The sequence below is a fragment of the Ornithorhynchus anatinus genome, chromosome 4 (genome assembly GCF_004115215.2).
Source record: "Ornithorhynchus anatinus isolate Pmale09 chromosome 4, mOrnAna1.pri.v4, whole genome shotgun sequence".
NCBI classification, from domain to species: domain Eukaryota; kingdom Metazoa; phylum Chordata; class Mammalia; order Monotremata; family Ornithorhynchidae; genus Ornithorhynchus; species Ornithorhynchus anatinus.
This window is the reverse complement of record NC_041731.1, coordinates 25439136-25458779: the sequence shown is the minus strand read 5'-3', so window position 1 is coordinate 25458779 and position 19644 is coordinate 25439136. Positions and strand designations below refer to the sequence as shown.

Here is a 19644-nt window from a genome sequence, read left to right as displayed (position 1 = left end):
AGGGAGAGAGTTACCAGGCTCATAAGATCTGCAAGGGAGGGAATAAACAGGCCATGAAGACCTGTATGGGAGAGAGTGAGCAAGCCATGAAGATCTACGGGGAGGGAGGGAGCAGGCCCTGAATACCTGGAACAGAGAAAATAAACAGGCCACGAAGAGCTAAAAGGGAGGGAACGAGCAGGCCCTGAAGACCTGCAAGGGAGGGAAAATTACAGGCCATGAAGACCTGTAAGAGTGAGAGTAGGTAGGCCATGAAGACCAGAAAGGGAGGGAATGAGCAAGCCATGAAGACCTTCAAGGGAGGGAATAAACAGGTCATAAAAATCTGCAAGGGAGGGAGAAAGCAGGTCCTGAAGAGCTGCCAGGGAGGGAGTGAGCAGGCCCTGAAGGTCTGCAAGGGAGGGAGTGGCAGGCCCTGAAGGCCTTAAAGGAAGGGAGTGAGCAGGCCATTAAGACATGCAAGGGAGAGAATAAACAGACCATGGAGACCTTCAAGGAAGGGAGTGAGCAGGTCCTGAAGACCTGAAAGGGAGGGAGTGAGCAGGCCATAAAGAACTACTAGAGATGGGAGGGAGAAAAAACAGCCTGAAGACCTGCATAGGAGGGAGTTACCAGGCCCTGAAGATCTGTAAGGGAGTGAGCAGGTCCTGAGGACCTGCAAAGGAGGGAGTGAGCAGGCCATGAAGACCTTCAAGGGAGGGAGTGAGCAGGCCCTGAAGACCTGCACGGGGAGAGAATTAACTGGCCCTGAAGACCTGATAAGGAGGGAGTGAGCAGGTCATGAAGAACTACTAGAGATCGGGTGTGTGAGCCCTGACAAACTGCTAGGGAGGGAGGAAACAGGCCATGAAGACCTACAAGGGAGGGATGGAGCAGGCCATGAAGACCTACAAGGGCGGGAATGAGCAGAACCCGAAGACCTGCAAGGAGACAGAATGAGATGCCTCTGAAGACCTGCAAGGGAGGGATTAGAGCTGGCCCTGAAGACCTGCTAGGAAGGGAGAGAGCAGGCCTTGAAGGTCTTCAAGGAAGGGATTGAGCATGTCCTGAACACATGTAATGGAGGGAGTGAGCAAGTCCTGGACACCTGCCAGGGAGGGAGACAGCAGGCCATGAAGAACTACTAGGGAGGGAGGGAGCAGGCCCTGAAGGCCTTCAAGGGAGAGAGACAGCAAGTCATGAAGACCCTGTATCTGCAAGAAGTCAATTCTTCCTTTAGGACCCCAAATGTTCTCTTTTGAAGCTTTGATGACCTCAAATAAGCAGGAGAGGTTTTCCACGAAGCATGATACTCCTTCTTTTCAACCCATATATTGCCTTTTCAGCCCTCAAAGACTTAAGGAAGAAGAAAGGAAGCAGGGGATGTGTTGTGTAAAGCAAATTTCCTCTTTTTCAGCTCCAAAATAATCTTTGCTGGCCTTGAAGACCCCTTAGATAGAGAAATAAAACTGGAGATTATTTTCTTGAAGCAAATTTCTCCTTTGGCACAGCCAATGTTCTCTCTTAAGGCAAAGAAGACATTCGATAGGGAAAGCAAATTTCTCCCTTTTCCCTCAAACATCTTTTTGACGGCCTTGAATACCACTTTGGGGAGGGAAATGAAATCTGGAGAATTTTCGCAAGAAGCATGTTTCTCCCCTGGCACCTCAACAACTCTCTGTTCTGTAACACAAGGTCTTGGAGACATGAAGTGGGGACTCAGGCACAGGAGATGTCTCAGTATCCAGCAAATCTCTCCTTTCCCTCATCTATTTTCTTTAAAGGCCCTTAAATCCTTACCTAGATAAATAAGCAGGAGAGGTTTTGCATAGAGCAAAATCCTGCTTTTTTAACCCCATCGAATCTTTACAGCCCATGAAGACCTTGGGTAGATCAATCCAAGCAGGAGATTGTTGGCGTAATGGAAACTATTTTTTTTTTACCTCTGCTTTCCTGGCCACAAAGACTTAGTTTACAGTGCGGGGCACTGGTTCAGGGCCTCAGAGGGTTTTGCCTTTATCCATCCCTTGCCGCATGAGCCGGAGCAAGGGTCTTCTCGCACCGCCGGCTTCAGTCCTCCGATATTCTGGTAGATGCCGAGCCAGTTGGAGGTTTGGAATTCAGGCGACAATCCTCTGGTGGAAAAAGAAAACCCCTTCATTAGTGTTCTCTGGAGAGGTAGAGTGATCCACAATTAGCCCAACAGCCTTTGTCAAATATTCCCCAAGGGGAGTCAAGGAATCTCTCCCTACCCCCAATGGGTGGAGAATGAATGACTTTCTGGCCTTTCATTTCTCTGGATTATCTTGCCAGGGATGATGAGGATGATGGTATTTGTTAAGCGCTTACTATGTGCAAAGCACTGTTCTATGCGCTTGGGGGGGGATACAAATTGATCAGGTTGTCCCATGTGGAGCTAACAGTCTTAATGCCCATTTTACAGAAGAGGTAATTGAGGCACAGAGACGTTAAATGACTTGCCCAAAGTTACACAGCTGACAAGTGGTGGAGTCGGGATTAGAACCCATGACCTCTGCCATGACCTCTGACTCCCAAGCCCATGCTCTTTCCACTGAGTCACGAAAACGCTGTTCCACAGGCAAGGATTCCAACCTGCGGCATGTGACGGGGAGCATCCCCCTTCTCAATTCGGACAATTGCTGAGATTGATCTTCCCTTTGGCAGGCCTCAAAATCGCTCCAGACCTCACTCACCCCACCCCAAAACCCTTCCCTTTCCTCCTTTCATACCTTTGCTGCCGCCAGCATCTTTTCATCTAGCCCTCCTCACCCTCCCATCAGCTCGGCTTCTACTGACGTCTGAGGCTGCACCTCAGCCTGGATGGATGCTGGCCAGATGGGGCGTTCCCAGAAGTAGGCTGGTTAAGTCTCTGAAAAATATCGACCTGGGGTTGAGCCCACGACCACAGACTCTACCACTGTTTTCACAAGGGGCAGCAGCAGTTCTTGTCCAGATCTCCTGCAGAATCACACCGCGCAAGGATGTGCAAACATTTTCTTGTCTCTCTTTTTGAACCAAAGCCAAACCTCATATGGAATATAAACCCAATCCCAATAGTCAGGAGAGTGAACCGTTCTAAATCAGGGAGGCTCGTCCTAAGATGTTTTATTCTTTCTTTTTAAGGAGACGTGAAGTAAATTTCCCTTGGAAACTTACTGTTAGCTTCAGTTTCTGCGTCGGCTTTTAAATAGCCTAACTGTACTATGTATTTAATGTCTCTTTTATTTTCCTTTTTATTTCTTCCTATGTATAAGCTCCCGGTCTCGCCTTTCTCTCTCCCCTGACTGAATTTTAAGGAGTGAGAGCAACATCCTAACCAGCAGAGTTCTTTCCCCTGAAAATGGATTGGGGATATATTCTGGGAGAAAAAGGCCAAATACTTTTTCATCTCGAATATAAAAACGTGAGAGAGGCTTCTTAAGAGTTCAGATCGGTCGATACTAGCAGTAAGTGTTTCCAAGTTTGTTTTGCTAGGATATGAGGAGATACTTATTTTTTTTATTTTCTCCCGGATGATAGGTCAACTCCCATGGTTAAGGCTCTCCGTTTGGTTGGTGCATCGGTGGGTGAGATGTTCGAGTCTCCTCCTTCCTCCTCTGGTGCTTTCTCCTCATCTCCCGGAGCCCTGGGGTGAAACGGACACTTGAAATTTCTGAAAGGGAGGCCAAACCTCGATTTCAACACAGAATGACAACAGGGCTTTCCTAGGGAACAGCAGGAATTCCTTTTCAAATGCCAGTATTCATTCACCCTGCTACAAGACACAGGTGAGTCGTTGATTTTCTCTCTCTCCTTATATCCATCTAGGGGCTCGAAATGCACTTTTCAGAGGCGGATCTGACTAGTACGGGATTCTAACCTCCACTCCGGCCAGGAGTTGAGGTCAAGGATTTCTTCCCTTTAGAGACAGTCGCCTCCCTCTCTCTCCCTCTACAGACCCCATGGGTCCACATCCCGACTCGAGCCCTCATCCTCCCCTCAGGTCCCGCTTTCTCTGAAATGAATCCCTTCAAGACAGAGCTATCCGAGTGCCCCAACGGAGCCGTTGGAATTCACATTTTTCATGAGTGGTTTGAGGGGAAACAAGCGCCCCCGCTGGCCTTCATTTCAGAGACGGTCGAACCTTCGGTTCATCCCTCCCGCACAAACAGGTCTCGCTTCACAAGAGCTGTCTGTTTCTACGTCAATTTTTTTTTCCCTAAAATCACGTCAGGCTGTCGAGTGATTTTTGTCCTTCACACACACACACACACACACACACCCCGCCGCCGCCGCCCCCCCCCCCAAAAAGGGCGGAGGGGCAGTGTGAGGGAATAATTTTGAATCGCGTTTTGGAGCCAGACAATTCCTTAAAATCATTTGGCGTGGCGCAGTGGAAACAGCACGGGCTTTGGAGTCAGGGCTCATGAGTTCGAATCCCAGCTCTGCCACTTGTCAGCTGTGTGACTGTGGGCAAGTCACTTAACTTCTCTGTGCCTCAGTTCCCTCATCTGTAAAATGGGGATTAAGACTGTGAGCCCCACGTGGGACAACCTGATTCCCCTGTGTTTACCCCAGCGCTTAGAACCGTGCTCTGCACATAGTAAGCGCTTAACAAATACCAACATTATTATTATTATTATTATTATTATTATTTGGAAACTTTGGAAAGCCAAAGAGGTCAAATCAGTCCGTCAGGGGAAGGGGGCACGCTTTCAGTTCGTGTCGGCTAATGCTTATTTTTTTTTCTTTGCACGTTATTTTTTTGCCCCTTTTTTTCATTTCCTTCCTGAACCTCCCGCCCCGCCCGCCCCTCAGACTACCTTGGAGTGAGTCAGCGGCTTTCCCTGGCCGCTCTCCTCCCCTCACGCCTCAGAGAAGCAGCGTGGCTCAATGGAAAGAGCCCGGGTTTGCGAGTCAGGGGTCATGGGTTCGAATCCCACTTTCTGCCCCTTGTCAGCTGTGTGACTGTGGGCAAGTCACTTCACTGTGCCTCAGTTCCCTCATCTGTAAAATGGGGGTGAAGACTGTGAGCCTCACGTGGGACAACCTCATTCCCCTGTATCTTCCCCAGCGCTTAGAACAGTGCTCTGCACGTAGTAAGCGCTTGACAAATACCAACATTTATTATTATTATTATTTTGTTACCAGCCGCCGCGGCTTTCGACTGCCCGCTCTGGCCGCTCCACACAGAGAAACTCGGCCTGAGGGCGGAGTCGGGGCCTGAGGGAAGCGAGCGGGGGGCGGAGCCAAGGATTGCCCGCGCTGGGGCTCTGACTGCGGGGAGGACGGACTGCTGAAGGAACCGGAAAGAAAAAAAATGAAAAAAAAGAATGAAAACCCCGAAACGGCGTGCATTCAACGAAGGGATGGGAAATGGTGATTTGTCTCGGGCAAACTCCTTTTTCCGCACTTCCTTTGGGGGAGATCGTTCGTTTTCCATAGGATTCCAATTAAAATAGGAAAAAAATCAATGTGATTAGGCTTCGGGAAAGTTCTATAGGAAAAAGGATGATTCAATCGATTCAAGCCCTTTCTTCTACCAAGTAATAGAAAACAAGAAATCTTCACAAAGAAGATGACTTATCTAGAGATCAAAAAGTTACAGCTTCTTTGGAAAATAGTAATAATAATGGTACTTGTTAAGCCCTGACGGTGCTCTGAGCACCTGGGTCGATCCAAGGGAATCGGGTTGTCTCACGTGGGGCTCAGTTTTCATCCCCATTTTCCAGATGAGGAAACTGAGGGCACAGAGACATTAAGCGGTTTGCCTAAGGTCACACAGCAGACGAGTGGCAGAGCAGGGAGGAGAACCCACCCACGTCCTGTACTTTCCAAGCCCTTAGTACAGCGCTCTCCACACAGTAAGCACTCAATAAATATGAATGAATGAATGAATGAATGAATGAATGAATGAATGAATGAATGAATGAATGAATGAATGAATGAAACCCGACTGGCGTGTTTGAGAGACAAATCCTATCAGAGTCCTCAAGGAGAGTGGGTTCAGTGATCGAGCTAGTATTTTCTGTTTCTCTGGCGTCATTTTTTTTCCCTTAAATACCCCTAGAACCTATTCTTTGCTGCCCACTCCCTTTAGTGACAAAGCCCCTTTCTCCTTCTCCTCCCCTGTGCCCTCTCTGCTCGCTCCTCATGGAAACCTCTCAGTCAGTTAGTCAGGGGCCAGTGACCCACTGGGTCAGCCACAGATGAATTCAGTGCCCAAGTGACCCAAAGAATCACCCGGAGGTCAGGTTGGCGCCTCTGTGACCCAGTGGGTGGAGCCAATGCTGTCTCTGACGAGTAGATTCCCCATCCTCACATAGTACCCCAACTGGAAAAGAAAGAAAAAAAACCCACAAAACTCCTTTCCTATTCTTTTCAATCCAATTAATTCTGTCTTTAGAGAGCCATACAACCCCTAAAAATTGCTAATATATTGCAGATGCAGAAATCTATTCATCAGTATGCCACCAAGACAGTTTTAGATGATTTCTGCAATTAATCCTTTAATCTAACTAATGATCCTATGTCAAGTAAGTAAATAAATAAATAAATGAAGCTACAAATGAAATGGGCTTTTTTTTTCCTTGTCCTGGACTAAGGTCTCCTCCCTCCTGCCCCCCGCCCAATTCCTTGCCTTTCTGTGTGACCCAGGCAACTGGATTTGTAACCTTTAAGTACCTTCCTAAGTGTTTGGGAGGCTACAGTGCAGTTGACAGACGTGATCACTCCCCACAAGGACTTTACAAAAAGTCAGGGGAGACAGACAGGAAAGTGCAGAAACAGCATGGCCTAGTGGCAAGAGCACAGGCTTGGGAGTCAGAGGACGTGGGTTCTGATTCCTGCTCCGCTGCTTCTGTGCTGGGTGACTTTGGGCAAACCGCTTAACTCCTCTGGCCTTCAATTCCCTCATCTATCAAATGGGGATTGAGACTGTGAGCCCCACCTCTTGGCAGAGGCTGTTTCCAACCTGATGACCTCGTATCAACCCAACCCAGGGACTGCCAGCGTGGCTTAGTGGCCAGAGCATGGGCTTGGGAGTCGGAGGACATGGGTTCTAATTCCTGCTTCTCCACTTGTCTTCTGGGTGATTTGGGGCAAGCCACAACTTCTCTGTGCTCTCGTTTACCTCTGGAAAATGGGGATGAAGACTATGAGCCCCACGTGGGACAACTAGATTAGCTTGTATGTATCCCAGCGCTTAGAACAGTTCTTGTCACACAGTAAGCACTTAACATCACATAGCACTTGTGTATATTTGTACATATTACTCTATTTTATTAATGATGTGTATATACTTATAATTCCACTGATCTATTTTGATGGCATTAATGCATGTCTACTTGTTTTGCTTTGTTGTCTGCCTCCCCCTTCTAGACTGTGAGTCGATTGTTGGGTAGGGTTTGTCTTCATCTGTTGCCGAATTGTACTTTCCAAGCGGTTAGTACTCTGCTCTGCATCCAGTAAGCACTCAGTAAATACTATTGAATGAATGAATGAATCGGCAAGGGAGAAGAGATGGAGACACAATAAGTAGGTGGGTATTAGAAGAGTGAATTATGAGGGCTGGGTTGTAGAAGGGAGAGCAGCGAGGATAGAAGGGAGAGAGTGGATTGAGGGCCTTAGTGCTGATGGTGATGCATTTCTGCTTGATGTCGAGACGGATGGGCAACCATTGCTAGTGATCAAGAGTTGTGAGGAAAGGTGTGAGAAGGATTTAGAGAGAAGATGTGGCCATGTGGCCATTTTCGGCCATGTGGAGCCCAACGGGCTCCAGGTCATCCATACACATACACATAAGTGTTGTGGGGCTGACAGCAGCTGTCTTCCACACTGTTTTCATTCTTGTGTATCCCTTCCGGTGATGGGCTTTCCTTTGCTGCTCGTAAACCAACTCACGGCTCACAGTTGGTGACACTGCATTTTACTCTCTGACATCATGTATGATTGTATTTGGTATTGCTGGAACATTTTAGAAATATGAATCCTCTAATACATAATGTACTTAGAAAGTAGCATATGTGTATCAACTTTCTTTTGGCTCCATTCTACTTCGATAAATCTAAAAAGCAGAGTTGTACTTCCGATAATTGATTTTTATTGTAGGCTGACAATTGAAAGTTAAAGCTTGAGATTTGATTCCCAAACTGGAAAGAAATATGTGATGGAAGACTTTGAATCAGCTGAACTTGGACTAGTGCAAGAGCTTAGTACAGTGGTCTGTCACAGTAAGTGCTCAGCTGTTGTGCAGATTTCCTCAATCATGCACAAAACATTCTCTAGGACATGTTAGGGCAGTAGGTCCCCAACAAAAGCACTACGTCTTGGAGGATAGGCAAATAGATACATTATATAGAGTGAATAAATCCAGAATTGATTACCCATGTACTTGAACAAAATTGGGTCATAAAACAATAAAACTATTTTCAGCATCACAGAAGGTTATGCTTATGTGTTTTAAAATTGGAAATGTTGGCCTTTAAGGTACAGATATTCTAAACTTAAGGTACTTAATACCTGAACTTTGATGAAAGGAAATTGAAGCTGGTTTTTCCTTAAAGGTGTGAAATCACTAGCTTTTAAAAATCTGTCCACCTTAAAGGTGTTAATTGAAAATGTGAACCTGTTTATTTCTTAAGAAAAAATAAAAAGTTCTCTTTTAAGGTTTTGTTACCCTAACTCCTCTCCATTCAGAGGCTTGTCAAGCAAAAACAGTGAGAAATCCAAGTTGCCAATGGACCAGCTTTCTTCTCTGTGTGGAAAGGTATACCAAGTTTTTTTTTCATTTTTAATCACGGGAGTATAGATGTGCACATGCAAACACAAATGCGGTATTCTAAATTTGACGTTTATGGAAACACACTGAACCTCAGTACAGTGCCTAGCACATAGTAAGCATTTAACAAAAACCAGAAAAAAAGTTTTCTTTTTATGGCCATTTACTTTTACTATGCAGGGATACCAAACTTTGGATTTACTTCTTGAAAATCGAGTGAAATTGAAACTAGTTTGTAGTATATCATATATAGGAGTAAATTGCACTACTAGTGAGGTTTTACTGAGCTAGTGAGAAACAGTATGGCCTAGTGGATAGAAACCAGGCCAAGGAGTCAGGAGGACCTGGATCCTAATCCCAGCTCTGCCACTTGTCTGCTGTGGGTGACTGCAAGCCAGTTCTCTTCCCTGGGCCTTAGTTACCTCATCTGGGACTGTCTCTATCTGTTACCGATTTGTACATTCCAAGTGCTTAGTACAGTGCTCTGCACATAGTAAGCGCTCAATAAATACTATTGAATGAATGAATGAATCTGTAAATGGGGATTAAGGCTGTGGGACATGGACTGTGTCAAACGTGACTACCTTGTATCTATCCCAGCACTTAATATAGTGCGAGACACATAGTAAGCACTTAAGTACCACTCTTGGACCACTCTTCTGTTGTTCAATTCCCACTTTCAGACTGTCACCAAAACATGTTGGTTCTCTTTTCATAACATCTAGAATCTGCTTCTTCTCCATCGAAACAGCTACCACACTGATGGAAGCATCTGTCATATCCCATCTCTACTCTTGCGTCAGCCTTCCCACTGACCTCCCTGCTTCCAATTCTTCCCTCTCCAGTCAGTGCTTCACTCTGCTGCCCCAGCCATTTTTCTAAAATAAGATTTCTTCCCCCATGGCCCCCACTTCTTCAGTTCATCCAAGTGGTTGCCCATCCACTTCCTCCTCAAACAGAAACTCCTCACCATTGGTTTTAAGGGCCTCAATCAGTTCTCTCCTTCCTACCCACCCTCACTCCTCTCCCACTACAGCCCAGCCGTCATACTCTGCTCCTTTAATCCAAACCTTCTTACTGGGCCTCAAACTCATCTCGTTCCCTGCCAAACCCTTGCTCGTGCTCTCTCTCCTGCTTGGAATTCCCTCCCCTTTCATAACCAACAGACCACCACTCTCTCCCCATCTTCAAAGCCTTACTAAAATCAAATTTCCTCTAGGAAGCCTTCTATTCCCTTATCCCCCCCCCCAACACACACACACATTCCCCTTCCCTCTGTGTCACCTATTCACTTACGTACCTCTAGGAACTTTGATACTCACTTCTTCCTCACACCATAGCACTTATTCTTATTCTTACATTCTGTTTCTTCCCCTTACCAGGACTTTAGTTTCATGTCTGTCTCTTCTGCTCTACCGAGAGCAGGGATCATTTTTACCCATTCTACTTACTCTCCCAACTGCCTAATAATCAGTTGTATTTATTGAGTGTTTGCTATGTGCAGAGCACTGTACTAAGCACTTGACTGATTGATCCATTGATTGATCCATTTTCATAAACACTATTTGATGCTGAATTCTCTCGTTGGTAAGAGAGTTGAGATCAATGTGCCATAGCTTTTTGGGTAAACTTTGAAATGTTTTCTTTAACCCCTAGAATAAGCTTTTATTTTACTCTTATTTATCGAGTGCTTACTGGGTTCAGAGCACTGTACTAAGTGCTCCTTGCAATACATTTGTAGAAAGCTGTTTTAATTTGATTTGAAGATTTTTAAGTAGGCTAGAATTTAGACTGCACCAGTCCAAATTCTTTTTATAAAAATTTCCTGAAATGCTATCTTGCAGCATCTGCGATGCTTTTCTTACAATTGATTATTAAGAATATAATTAGACACAATTATTTTAGAAACAAGCAACTATGTTGTTTTTCTTACTAGAAAATTAATTTGTTTATTTGAAAATGTTTTTTGAATGCTTATAAGTTTTGCTGGAAATGTTTATATAGAGTGCATTTTCTGTCGCAAAACAAATATGCAGTAGTCACGCATTTCCTGCTGTGAGAAAATTGTGACATATTTGAAATACTTTTTCCATGGTGTGGAAGTTAGATGTTGATTTACAGTTCCCTAGGAAAATCCATTACATTGAAGGATTGACTTTGGTCTGAAGATTGATTCTGGTAGTTAACTTTTAGTTAGCCTTATTTTATTTTAGTGGTATTTGTTAAGTGCTTACTGTGTGCTAGGCACTGTACTAAAAGCTGGGGTAGATACAAGATAATCAGATTGGACATAGTCCCTGCCCCACAAAGGGCTCACATTCTTAATCCCCAATTCCAGATGAGGCCCAGAGAAGTGAAGTTCATTCATTCAATAGTATTTATTGAGCGCTTACTATGTGCAGAGCACTGTACTAAGCGCTTGGACTGTACAAATCGGTAACAGATAGAGACAGTCACTGCCCTTTGATGGGCTTACAGTCTAATCGGGGGAACCAGACAAGAACAATAGCAATAAATAGAATCGAGGGGATGCACATCTCATTAAAACAATAGCAAATAAATACAATCAAGGTGATGTACATCTCATTAACAAAGTAAATAGGGTAATGAAAATATATACAGTTGAGCAGACAAGTACAGTCCTGAGGAGAGGGGAAGGGAGAGGGGGTGGAGCAGAGGGAAAGCGGGAAAAGAGGGCTTAGCTGAGGAGAGGGGAAGGGGGGGTAGAGGGGGAGCAGAGGGAGCAGAGGGAAAAGGGGAGCTGAGTCTGGGAAGGCCTCTTGGAGGAGGTGAGCTTGAAGTAGGGTTTGGAAGAGGGGAAGAGAATTAGTTTGGCAGAGGTGAGGAAGGAGGGCATTCTAGGACCGCGGGAGGACATGGCCCAGGGGTTGACAGCGGGATAGGCGAGAACGGGGGACAGTGAAGAGGTGGGCAGCAGAGGAGCGGAGCGTGCAGGGTGGGCAGTAGAAAGAGAGAAGGGAGGAGAGGTAGGAGGGGGCAAGGTGATGGAGAGCCTTGAAGCCTAGAAGCCTAATGGATCTGTACATAAAGACTGTGGGGCTCAGTGAGGGGTGAATCAAGGGTGCAAATCAAGTGCAAGGGAAATGTAGAAAAGAGTGGGAGAAGAGGAAAGGAAGGCTTAGTCAGGGAAGGCCTATTGGAGGGGCTGTGCCCTCAATAAGGCTTTGAAGTTGGGGAGAGCAATTGTTTGTCGGATTTGAGGAGGGAATGTGTTTCAGGTCAGAGGCAGGACTTGGGCAAGAGCTCGGATGTGAGTTAGACAAGATCGAGGCACAGTAAGTAGGTTGGCATAAGAGGCGCGCAGTATGCAGGCTGGGTGGTAGTAGGGGAGCAGTGAGATGAGGTGGGAGTGGGCATGGTGATTGAGTGATTTAAAGCTGACAGTGAGGCGTTTCTTTTTTGATGTGGAGTTGGGTGGACAACCACTGGAGGTTTTTGAGGAGGGGGGAAACATGGCCTGAATGTTTTTGTAAAAAAATGATCTGGGCAGCCGAGTGAGGTATGGACTAGAGTGGGGAGAGACAAGAGGCAGAGTGGTCAGTGAAGAGGCTGATAACTCTTATTTGGAGGGATAGGATAAGTAGATTAACGTAGTAGCTGTTTGGATAGAAAGGAAAAGGCGGAGATTTTAGTGATGTTGTGAAGGTTGAACCGACAGGATTTAGTAACAGATTCACTATGTTCCACACTTTCCTTGGTGCAAATGAAGTGGAGGAGTCCAACAGATGGTGTGAAATACCAAGCCGATGGATGAGAAAATTGCCTGTTCAGAGGTTTTTCAGAGTAACAAAGTGGTAAAGAAGTGTAGAAAATTATTTCTGAAGAATTTAGCCAGTTTCTTCTCTTCTAGGTCAAATGCAATCCCAAATTGTAAGAGTTTTATTAACAGTTTAAATAATACAGTTTATGAATTAAGTGTAGCAACTTATTATTTGGTCATCAGATCCCATACTATGATCTCATTCACTTTTCTGGATAAAAATTAATGTGTATATTTCTTTGGATACCTACCAGTAAATTATTGATGAGTAATTAATTTTTTTTCTTTTTAATGCTATGTAAGTGCTTACTATTTGCTAGGCACTGCTGGACAGTCCCTGTCCCATATGGGGCTCACAGTCATAGTCCTCATTTTGCATATGAGGTCACTGAGGCACAGAGAAGCAAAGTGACTTGCCCAAGGTCACACAACAGACAAGTGGCAGAGTCAGGATTAGAACCCAGGTCCTTTTAACTCCCAAGGCTATGCTCTATCCACTAGGCCATACTGCTTTCCTACTGTTCCTGTTGTGCTACAAAGATCATAACTGTTGTGTTGCATTTTGGTGTGAAAGTATAATCCATCAATCAATGGTATTTACTGAGCACTTACTGTGTGCAGAGCACTGTACTAAGCACCTGAGAGAGAACAACACAACAGAGGTACATTCTCTGTCCACAACAGCTCACAGTCTACTAAATTCTTCATTAAGGTATCAGACTGGAGATGCAGAGATAATAGAGGTACCTTGTGATCAGAGAGGTCAGGTTATGAACCTACTTGATGGATTTGTAAATTTTGCAGATCTAAATGGAAGAGTTCACCCAATCATATTTCATTCAATCATCTTTATTGAGTGCTTACTGTAGGTAGAGCACTGTATTAAGTGCTTGGGAGAGTACAATACAGCAATAGGCACGTGGCCTGCCTAGAGTGAGCTTACGGTCTAGTGATTTAACACATCTTCTAACTGGGAACTCATTCAGTTCAAAAATCAGGTAGCTTCTCTCCTAACAAATCCTTTGCCCTGCCTATGTGATAGAATGCCAAAGTGGTTGCCAACTTCATTTTGAAAACCATTTTTATATATTTTGCCCCCCCTTAGGTGTTGTCTGGATGGCTGGAAATCTTTAGAAAAAGATGGAAGGTTTTCTTAACTTCAGTCCTGACTTATTAATTATGAAACACAAAGCACCTGTGCCAAAGAGTGTTTTCCTCTTCCATGGGTCTTGAGCCCTCTCCCATCGCCCACTGTTCTGTTGAAAGCAGGAAGCATCCCTGACGTGGAGACTTTACAAAGCAAGCCGAGGACTGACGTCGCCAGATTAAAACACAGATCCAAAGACCTAGATGACTTTTATCCCAGTAAGAGGTAATACAAAAAAGTCTTACCACAAAACACTTCTGTCTCTGGGATAAATATAAGTGCCTTTCATCTGAAAAAGACTTTTGTATTTTGAAGGAATGCTCTAAGGTGGAAGTTGAAAGTTTTGAATTAGCAGTTTAGGTTTATTTCTTCTATAAACCTCAAGTTTTTTATAGTATTTATTGAGTGCTTACTATATGCAGAGCACTGTACTAAGCGCTTGGAATGTACAAGTTTGAAAGTTGCAAGGAGGAAATGTATTAGAGAGAGAGAACATTGTTTCTCTTTATATTCACAACTATGGTGTGCTCTCCAGTCAGATGGTCAGTACCTATAAACTGCTTAAATTATGATTTTTAAGGCCATTCCTTATTCTAAAAAAAAGAGTAATAAAATAGGGGAGAGCCTCATTTTTGATCAATGACATTTACTGAGTGCTTACTTTGTGCAGAGCACTGTACTGAGCACTTGGGAAAGTACAATATAACAAGAGTTGGTAGACACATTCCCTGCCAAAACAAACTTACAGTCATGTGTTTTGTTACCTCATCATTATCCTTGACTCATTGCTCTCATTCAACCTGCATACTCAGTCTGTCACCAAATCCTGTAAGTTTTTCCATTAACATCTCTAAAATCCTTCCCTCCCTCTCCATCCAAACTGCTACTGTGCTGGTCCAAACACTTTTCCTATCCCGCCTTGACCTCATCAGCTTCCTCACTGACCTCCCTGCCTCCTCTCTCTCCAGACTCCAGTCACTTCATTCTGTTGCCTGGATCATTTTCCTAAAACACTGCTCATGCCTCAAAACCCTCTCATGGTTGTCCATCCACCTCTGCACCCAACAGAAACTCCTTACCCTTGGCTTTTAGGCACTCAATCAGTTCTCATGTTCCTACCAGGGAAGCAGCGTGGCTCAGTGGAAAGAGCACGGGCTTGGGAGTCAGAGGTCACGGGTTCTAATCCCAGCTCTGCCACTTGTCAGCTGTGTGACTTTGGGCAAGTCACTTAACTTATCTGTGCCTCAGTTATCTCATCTGTAAAATGGAGATTAAAACTGTGAGCCCCACGTGGGACAACCTGATTACCTTCTATCCCCCCCAGCGCTTAGAACAGTGCTTCACACAGAGTAAGCACTTAACAAATGCCATCATTATTATTATTATTACCGTACCTCCCTAATCTTCCACTACAACCCAGCCCACACACTTGGCTCCTCTAGCCCCCACCTGCCCACTGCACCTCGATCTCTTCATGACCTCTTTCTAGCTTGGTGATCTCTCCCCCTTCACAGCAGAAGGAATATCGCTCTCTTCAAAGGCCTACAACAATTATACCTCCTCCAGCAAGCCTTCCCTAATCACTCATTTCCCCATTATTTGCCCTCCCTTCTTGGGCTGGTATCTCATAAGCATTTTGATTCCCTCCCCACCCCAGCTCCACGTCACCCATAAGCATTTTGATACCCACCCCGCTCCCATAAGTACTTATACCCACGTCCTCATACTCTGCTGTTTTCTCCCATTTGCCACTTAATGTGCGTCTATTCCACTAAATTGTAAGTTCCTTGAGGGCAGGGATCGTGTCTACCAACTCTGTTGTAACTGTAGTTTCCCAAGGCTTAGTACAGTGTTCTGTCCCCTGGATGAGCGCTTGATAAATACCACTGATTGACTGCAAGCAGTGAGATGCTTAAAATTTGGGAAATGGGCCTAGAGGGAGGTAGCGGGGCCCTGGTAGAAAGAGAGTGGGTTTGGAAGCTCGTCGCTAGGGAATGTGTGTGCATGTGTTTACTGTTGTATTGCAGTCTTCCTACACTACAGTGTTCTACACACAGTAAGTACTCAATGAACACAGTGGAATGAATGGAAAATCAAGAGACTCGATTCCAGCCCTGCCACCGGCCTGCTCTGACCTGAGACAAATCATTTTACCTCTCTGTGCCTCATTTTCTCATCTATAAAATGGGGACACAGATGGCTCTCCCTACCTCACAGATTGGGAGCCCCTTGTGGGCCACGGCCTGGGTTCCGATTCAATTTCCCCAAGCTTAGCACAGTGCTCTGGCACACAGTGAGGACATAAGAACCATCACAGTTGCTATTGCAGAAAACTAACAAAACCATAACAATGAAACCTGTTTCCTTTGTCCTCCTCCCCTAGACTGGCAAAATCGGAAAGTTTGGATTCTCTTCTCTCCCAAGCAAGTGGCAGCAGTGCAGCGGCGGTCACCAGAGAGTTTCCCGAGCCCGAGCTCTCACTCTTGCTCTCTGTCGTTAATACATCCGCTCCCCAGCCCAGCTCCAAAATGGCTCAACTGAGTCACAGGAGCGTCCAAGAATCAGAAACCTCAAGGAAAACGAAGGGATCAAGATCTCAGAAAAACACACAGGTAAGTGTTGCTGGAATTCATTTACAGTAATCCACAACAGTGGGGTGCAACTCCTTTGCCACCTCTCCTTTTAATGATAATAGTGGTATTTAAGTACCTATTATGTGCCAAGCACTGTACTCAGTGCTGAGGCAGATACCGCCTCTTCTTTTAATAATGATAATAATAATAATTACTTGTATTTGAGCACCTACTATGTGCCAGGCACTGTACTCAGCACTGAGGCAGATACAAGCTCAGCAGGTCCCACATGGTACTCATAGCCTAAGTAGGAGGGAGAATAGGGATTGGATCCCCATTTTGCAAATGAGGGAACTGAGGCACAGAAGGGCGAAGTAATAATAATAATAATAGTATTTGTTAAGCGCTTACTATGTGCCAAGCACTGTTCTAACCTCTGGCCACTGTTCAAAGTGCTGGGTCCTACCTAAGGTTATGCAGCAGGTAAGTGACGGAGCTAGGATAAGAACCCAGGTCCTCTGACTCCCAGGCCTGTGCTCCTTCAACTAGGCCACGTTGGTTTTACACTTCACTGGAGGGAAAAATCAATCAGTGGTATTTATTAAGCACGTACTATGTGCAGAGTCCTGTATTAAACGCTTGGGAAAGTCCAGTACAATAGAGTTGGCAGGCACATTCCCTGCCTTTGACGACCTGACAGTTTTGAAGGGGAATGATCCTCTGGGATGTGCACAAACTTTATGAGAACTGTTCTCACCATAAGTAACCCCAAATTTTGTTGTGAGCATTTACGTCGATAAACCTGCAATTTTAGGCAAGCCAAAAAAGTCAGAGGATTTTGAAAATGTAAACTGTTGTCCATGTGCCATGATGCATGAATGATGAATTATTTTCTCTTCAAGATACTGAAAGAAGTAGTTGCTAAATCACTGAAGAAACACAGTATCACTGAGGACTGTGAATGCTTTTTCAGCATAAAGCCAGCGACTCTTTGAAATATCCAAGTTTTATTTAGAAGTAGGGTATCCTTCCTCCAAAAGCATTGTTGCTGTGACATAATATTTAAAGTACACCATCTATCAACTGCCAGAACAAGAATGCATCATGGGACCGATTTTCAAAAATCTATGAAAATGGGAACATGAATAGCTTCGAGAGTTGAAAGTCACAAGTATGACATCCTCACAAACTTGAATCAAAGAAGGCAATATTTTTAGCTTGAAGTGTAGAGTAATTTCTTTTTAAACACAGCTTTACTTCAGTATTTTGGATGTACATTAGCAGAGAAGCTGGGCCTGACTTGGAGTTTCCCATGGCTGTCACTGCACTGACATTTTTTATACTCACAGGAAATTACATTTTAAAATCAAGGTGGCCATTTGTCGAACACTTCTGCAATACACACAGGACGGCCAAAGCTGGATTTTCTGCCAGTTCATCCTATCTCTGTGTTCTACAGAACTGTAACAAAAAAAAATGTACATATGTCTTGTATTGACTTAATTTGGGGGATGTCAATCAATCCATGGCATTTATGGCAAGCATCCTCTGGGTACAAATCACAATGAGTGCCTTGGAAAGTACCACACTGAGTAGCAGCATAGCCCAGTGACTACAGCCCAGGCTTGAGAGTCAGAAGGACCTGGGATCTAATCCCAGTTTTTCCATTTTTCTGCTGTGTGATCTTGGGCAAGTCATTTCACTTCTCTGGGCCTCAGTTACCTCATCTGTTAGATGGGGATTAAGACTCTGAACCCCACGTGGGACTTGAACTAACCTGATGAGCTTGTATCTACCCCAGTGCTTGGCACAGTTCCTGGCACATAGAAAGCGCTTAACAAATCCCATTAAAAAACAACAAAAACCAGAGTAGAAGTAGACACGGTCTCTGCCCTCAAGGACCATACAATCATCTGTCTAGTATTTTTCCTTTGTGACCAGAAGTGACAGAAGCACTGTTAAATAGAAGATAAGAGATAGCAAAGCTACCAAACAATTTGCCAGGTGATCTCCGCAGATGGAAAAAGAGAACTGAACCCTTGGGTGAATGGAGAATGCTTCAGTGGAAGATGGATGGGTTTATTGATACAGAAGTATGTCCAAATGAGAGATGTCTAAGGTGGGGGTATCTGTGAAGTGCTCACTGGATGCCAAGCACTAAGTGCTGAGGTAGACACAAGATCATCAGTTTGAACATAGTCCCTGTCCATATGGGGCTCCCAATCTAAGTAGCAGGGAGTAGGACCAAATCCCCATTTTACAGATGAGGAAGCTTAGGCACAGAGACATTAAGTGACTTGTCCAGAGTCGCACAGCAGGCAAGTGGTGGAGCCGGGATTAAAACCCAGGTCCTGTGACTTCAGGCCCATGCTCTTGCCAGTGGGCCACACTGTTTCTCATCGTGAGCCTCAATGTTTAAAGACAATGGTGAGATGGGAAATCTACTGCAAAGTCTTTAGTTTTGTAGATTGACCAATTTGCAAATGAAGGAAAACATTTTTTGTAAACTCTTCATTCTTAAAGTCAACCTCTATTTCCTTGTGATTATCGTTCCGACCGTAGCAGGCTACATGACATTTGATGTGTTTACTCCTGGCCTGTTTTGAAGAGCATATTGTAAATTGAGATCAGAAAGGGTGGCAGGAAACAAAATTTGGACTAAAGCATTTTAAACTGATGCTTGGCAAGTGCTCACAATACTTTTGCCTCTTAAACCATAGCACTGAGGTTACCCATCCTTAAAAATAGAGGAGAATCAGTAGATAGTCAAGTAAGTGAGAAGCAGCATGGCCCACTGGATAGAGCATGGGCCTGGGAATATTCATTTCATCGTATTTTTAGAGTGCTTACTGGGTGCAGAGGACTGTACTAAGCGCTTGGAGAGTACTGTTCGGCAACAAGAGTAAGAGTAAGACTTGGGAGTAAGAAGGACTTGGGTTCTAATCCCAGCCCTGCCCACTTGTCATCTCTGTGATCTTGGGTAAGTCACTTCACTAGGCCTCAGAAGCCTCATCTGTAAAATGGGAATAAAGACTGTGAGCCCTATGTGGGACAGGGACTCTGTCCAGCCTGATTAGCTTGTATCTACCCCAGCATTTAGCACAGTACCTGTCACACAGTAAGCACTTAAACACCAACTCTGTGCTGAAGGGAGGGAATGCTGCTGTGCACATTTCATACTACATTTAAATTCCTTGAATCTGTTTCCTCACAAAGGGGATATTATTATTTTTTATAAGGTATGAAACACTTACTATTTGTCAAGCACTGTTCTAAGCACAAGGGTAGATACAAGAGGATCAGGTTGGAGAGAGTCCCTGTCCCACTTGGGCTTGCTGTCTAAGGAAAGAAAATCCTCATTTTTGCAGTTGAGGAAACTGAAGCA

At 44.7% G+C, this 19644-nt stretch overlaps 1 long non-coding RNA gene across 1 annotated transcript; it reads right to left on the bottom strand.

The window, feature by feature from the left end:
• Window positions 1-505: 505 nt before the first annotated feature.
• LOC120638324 lies at window positions 506-17945 on the bottom strand. The gene is made up of 3 exons (XR_005659923.1): window positions 17607-17945; window positions 2730-3625; window positions 506-2114 (listed from the first exon to the last, which is right to left on the bottom strand). It is a non-coding gene; the product is annotated as an uncharacterized LOC120638324 (long non-coding RNA).
• Between the last annotated feature and the right edge of the window lie 1699 nt (window positions 17946-19644).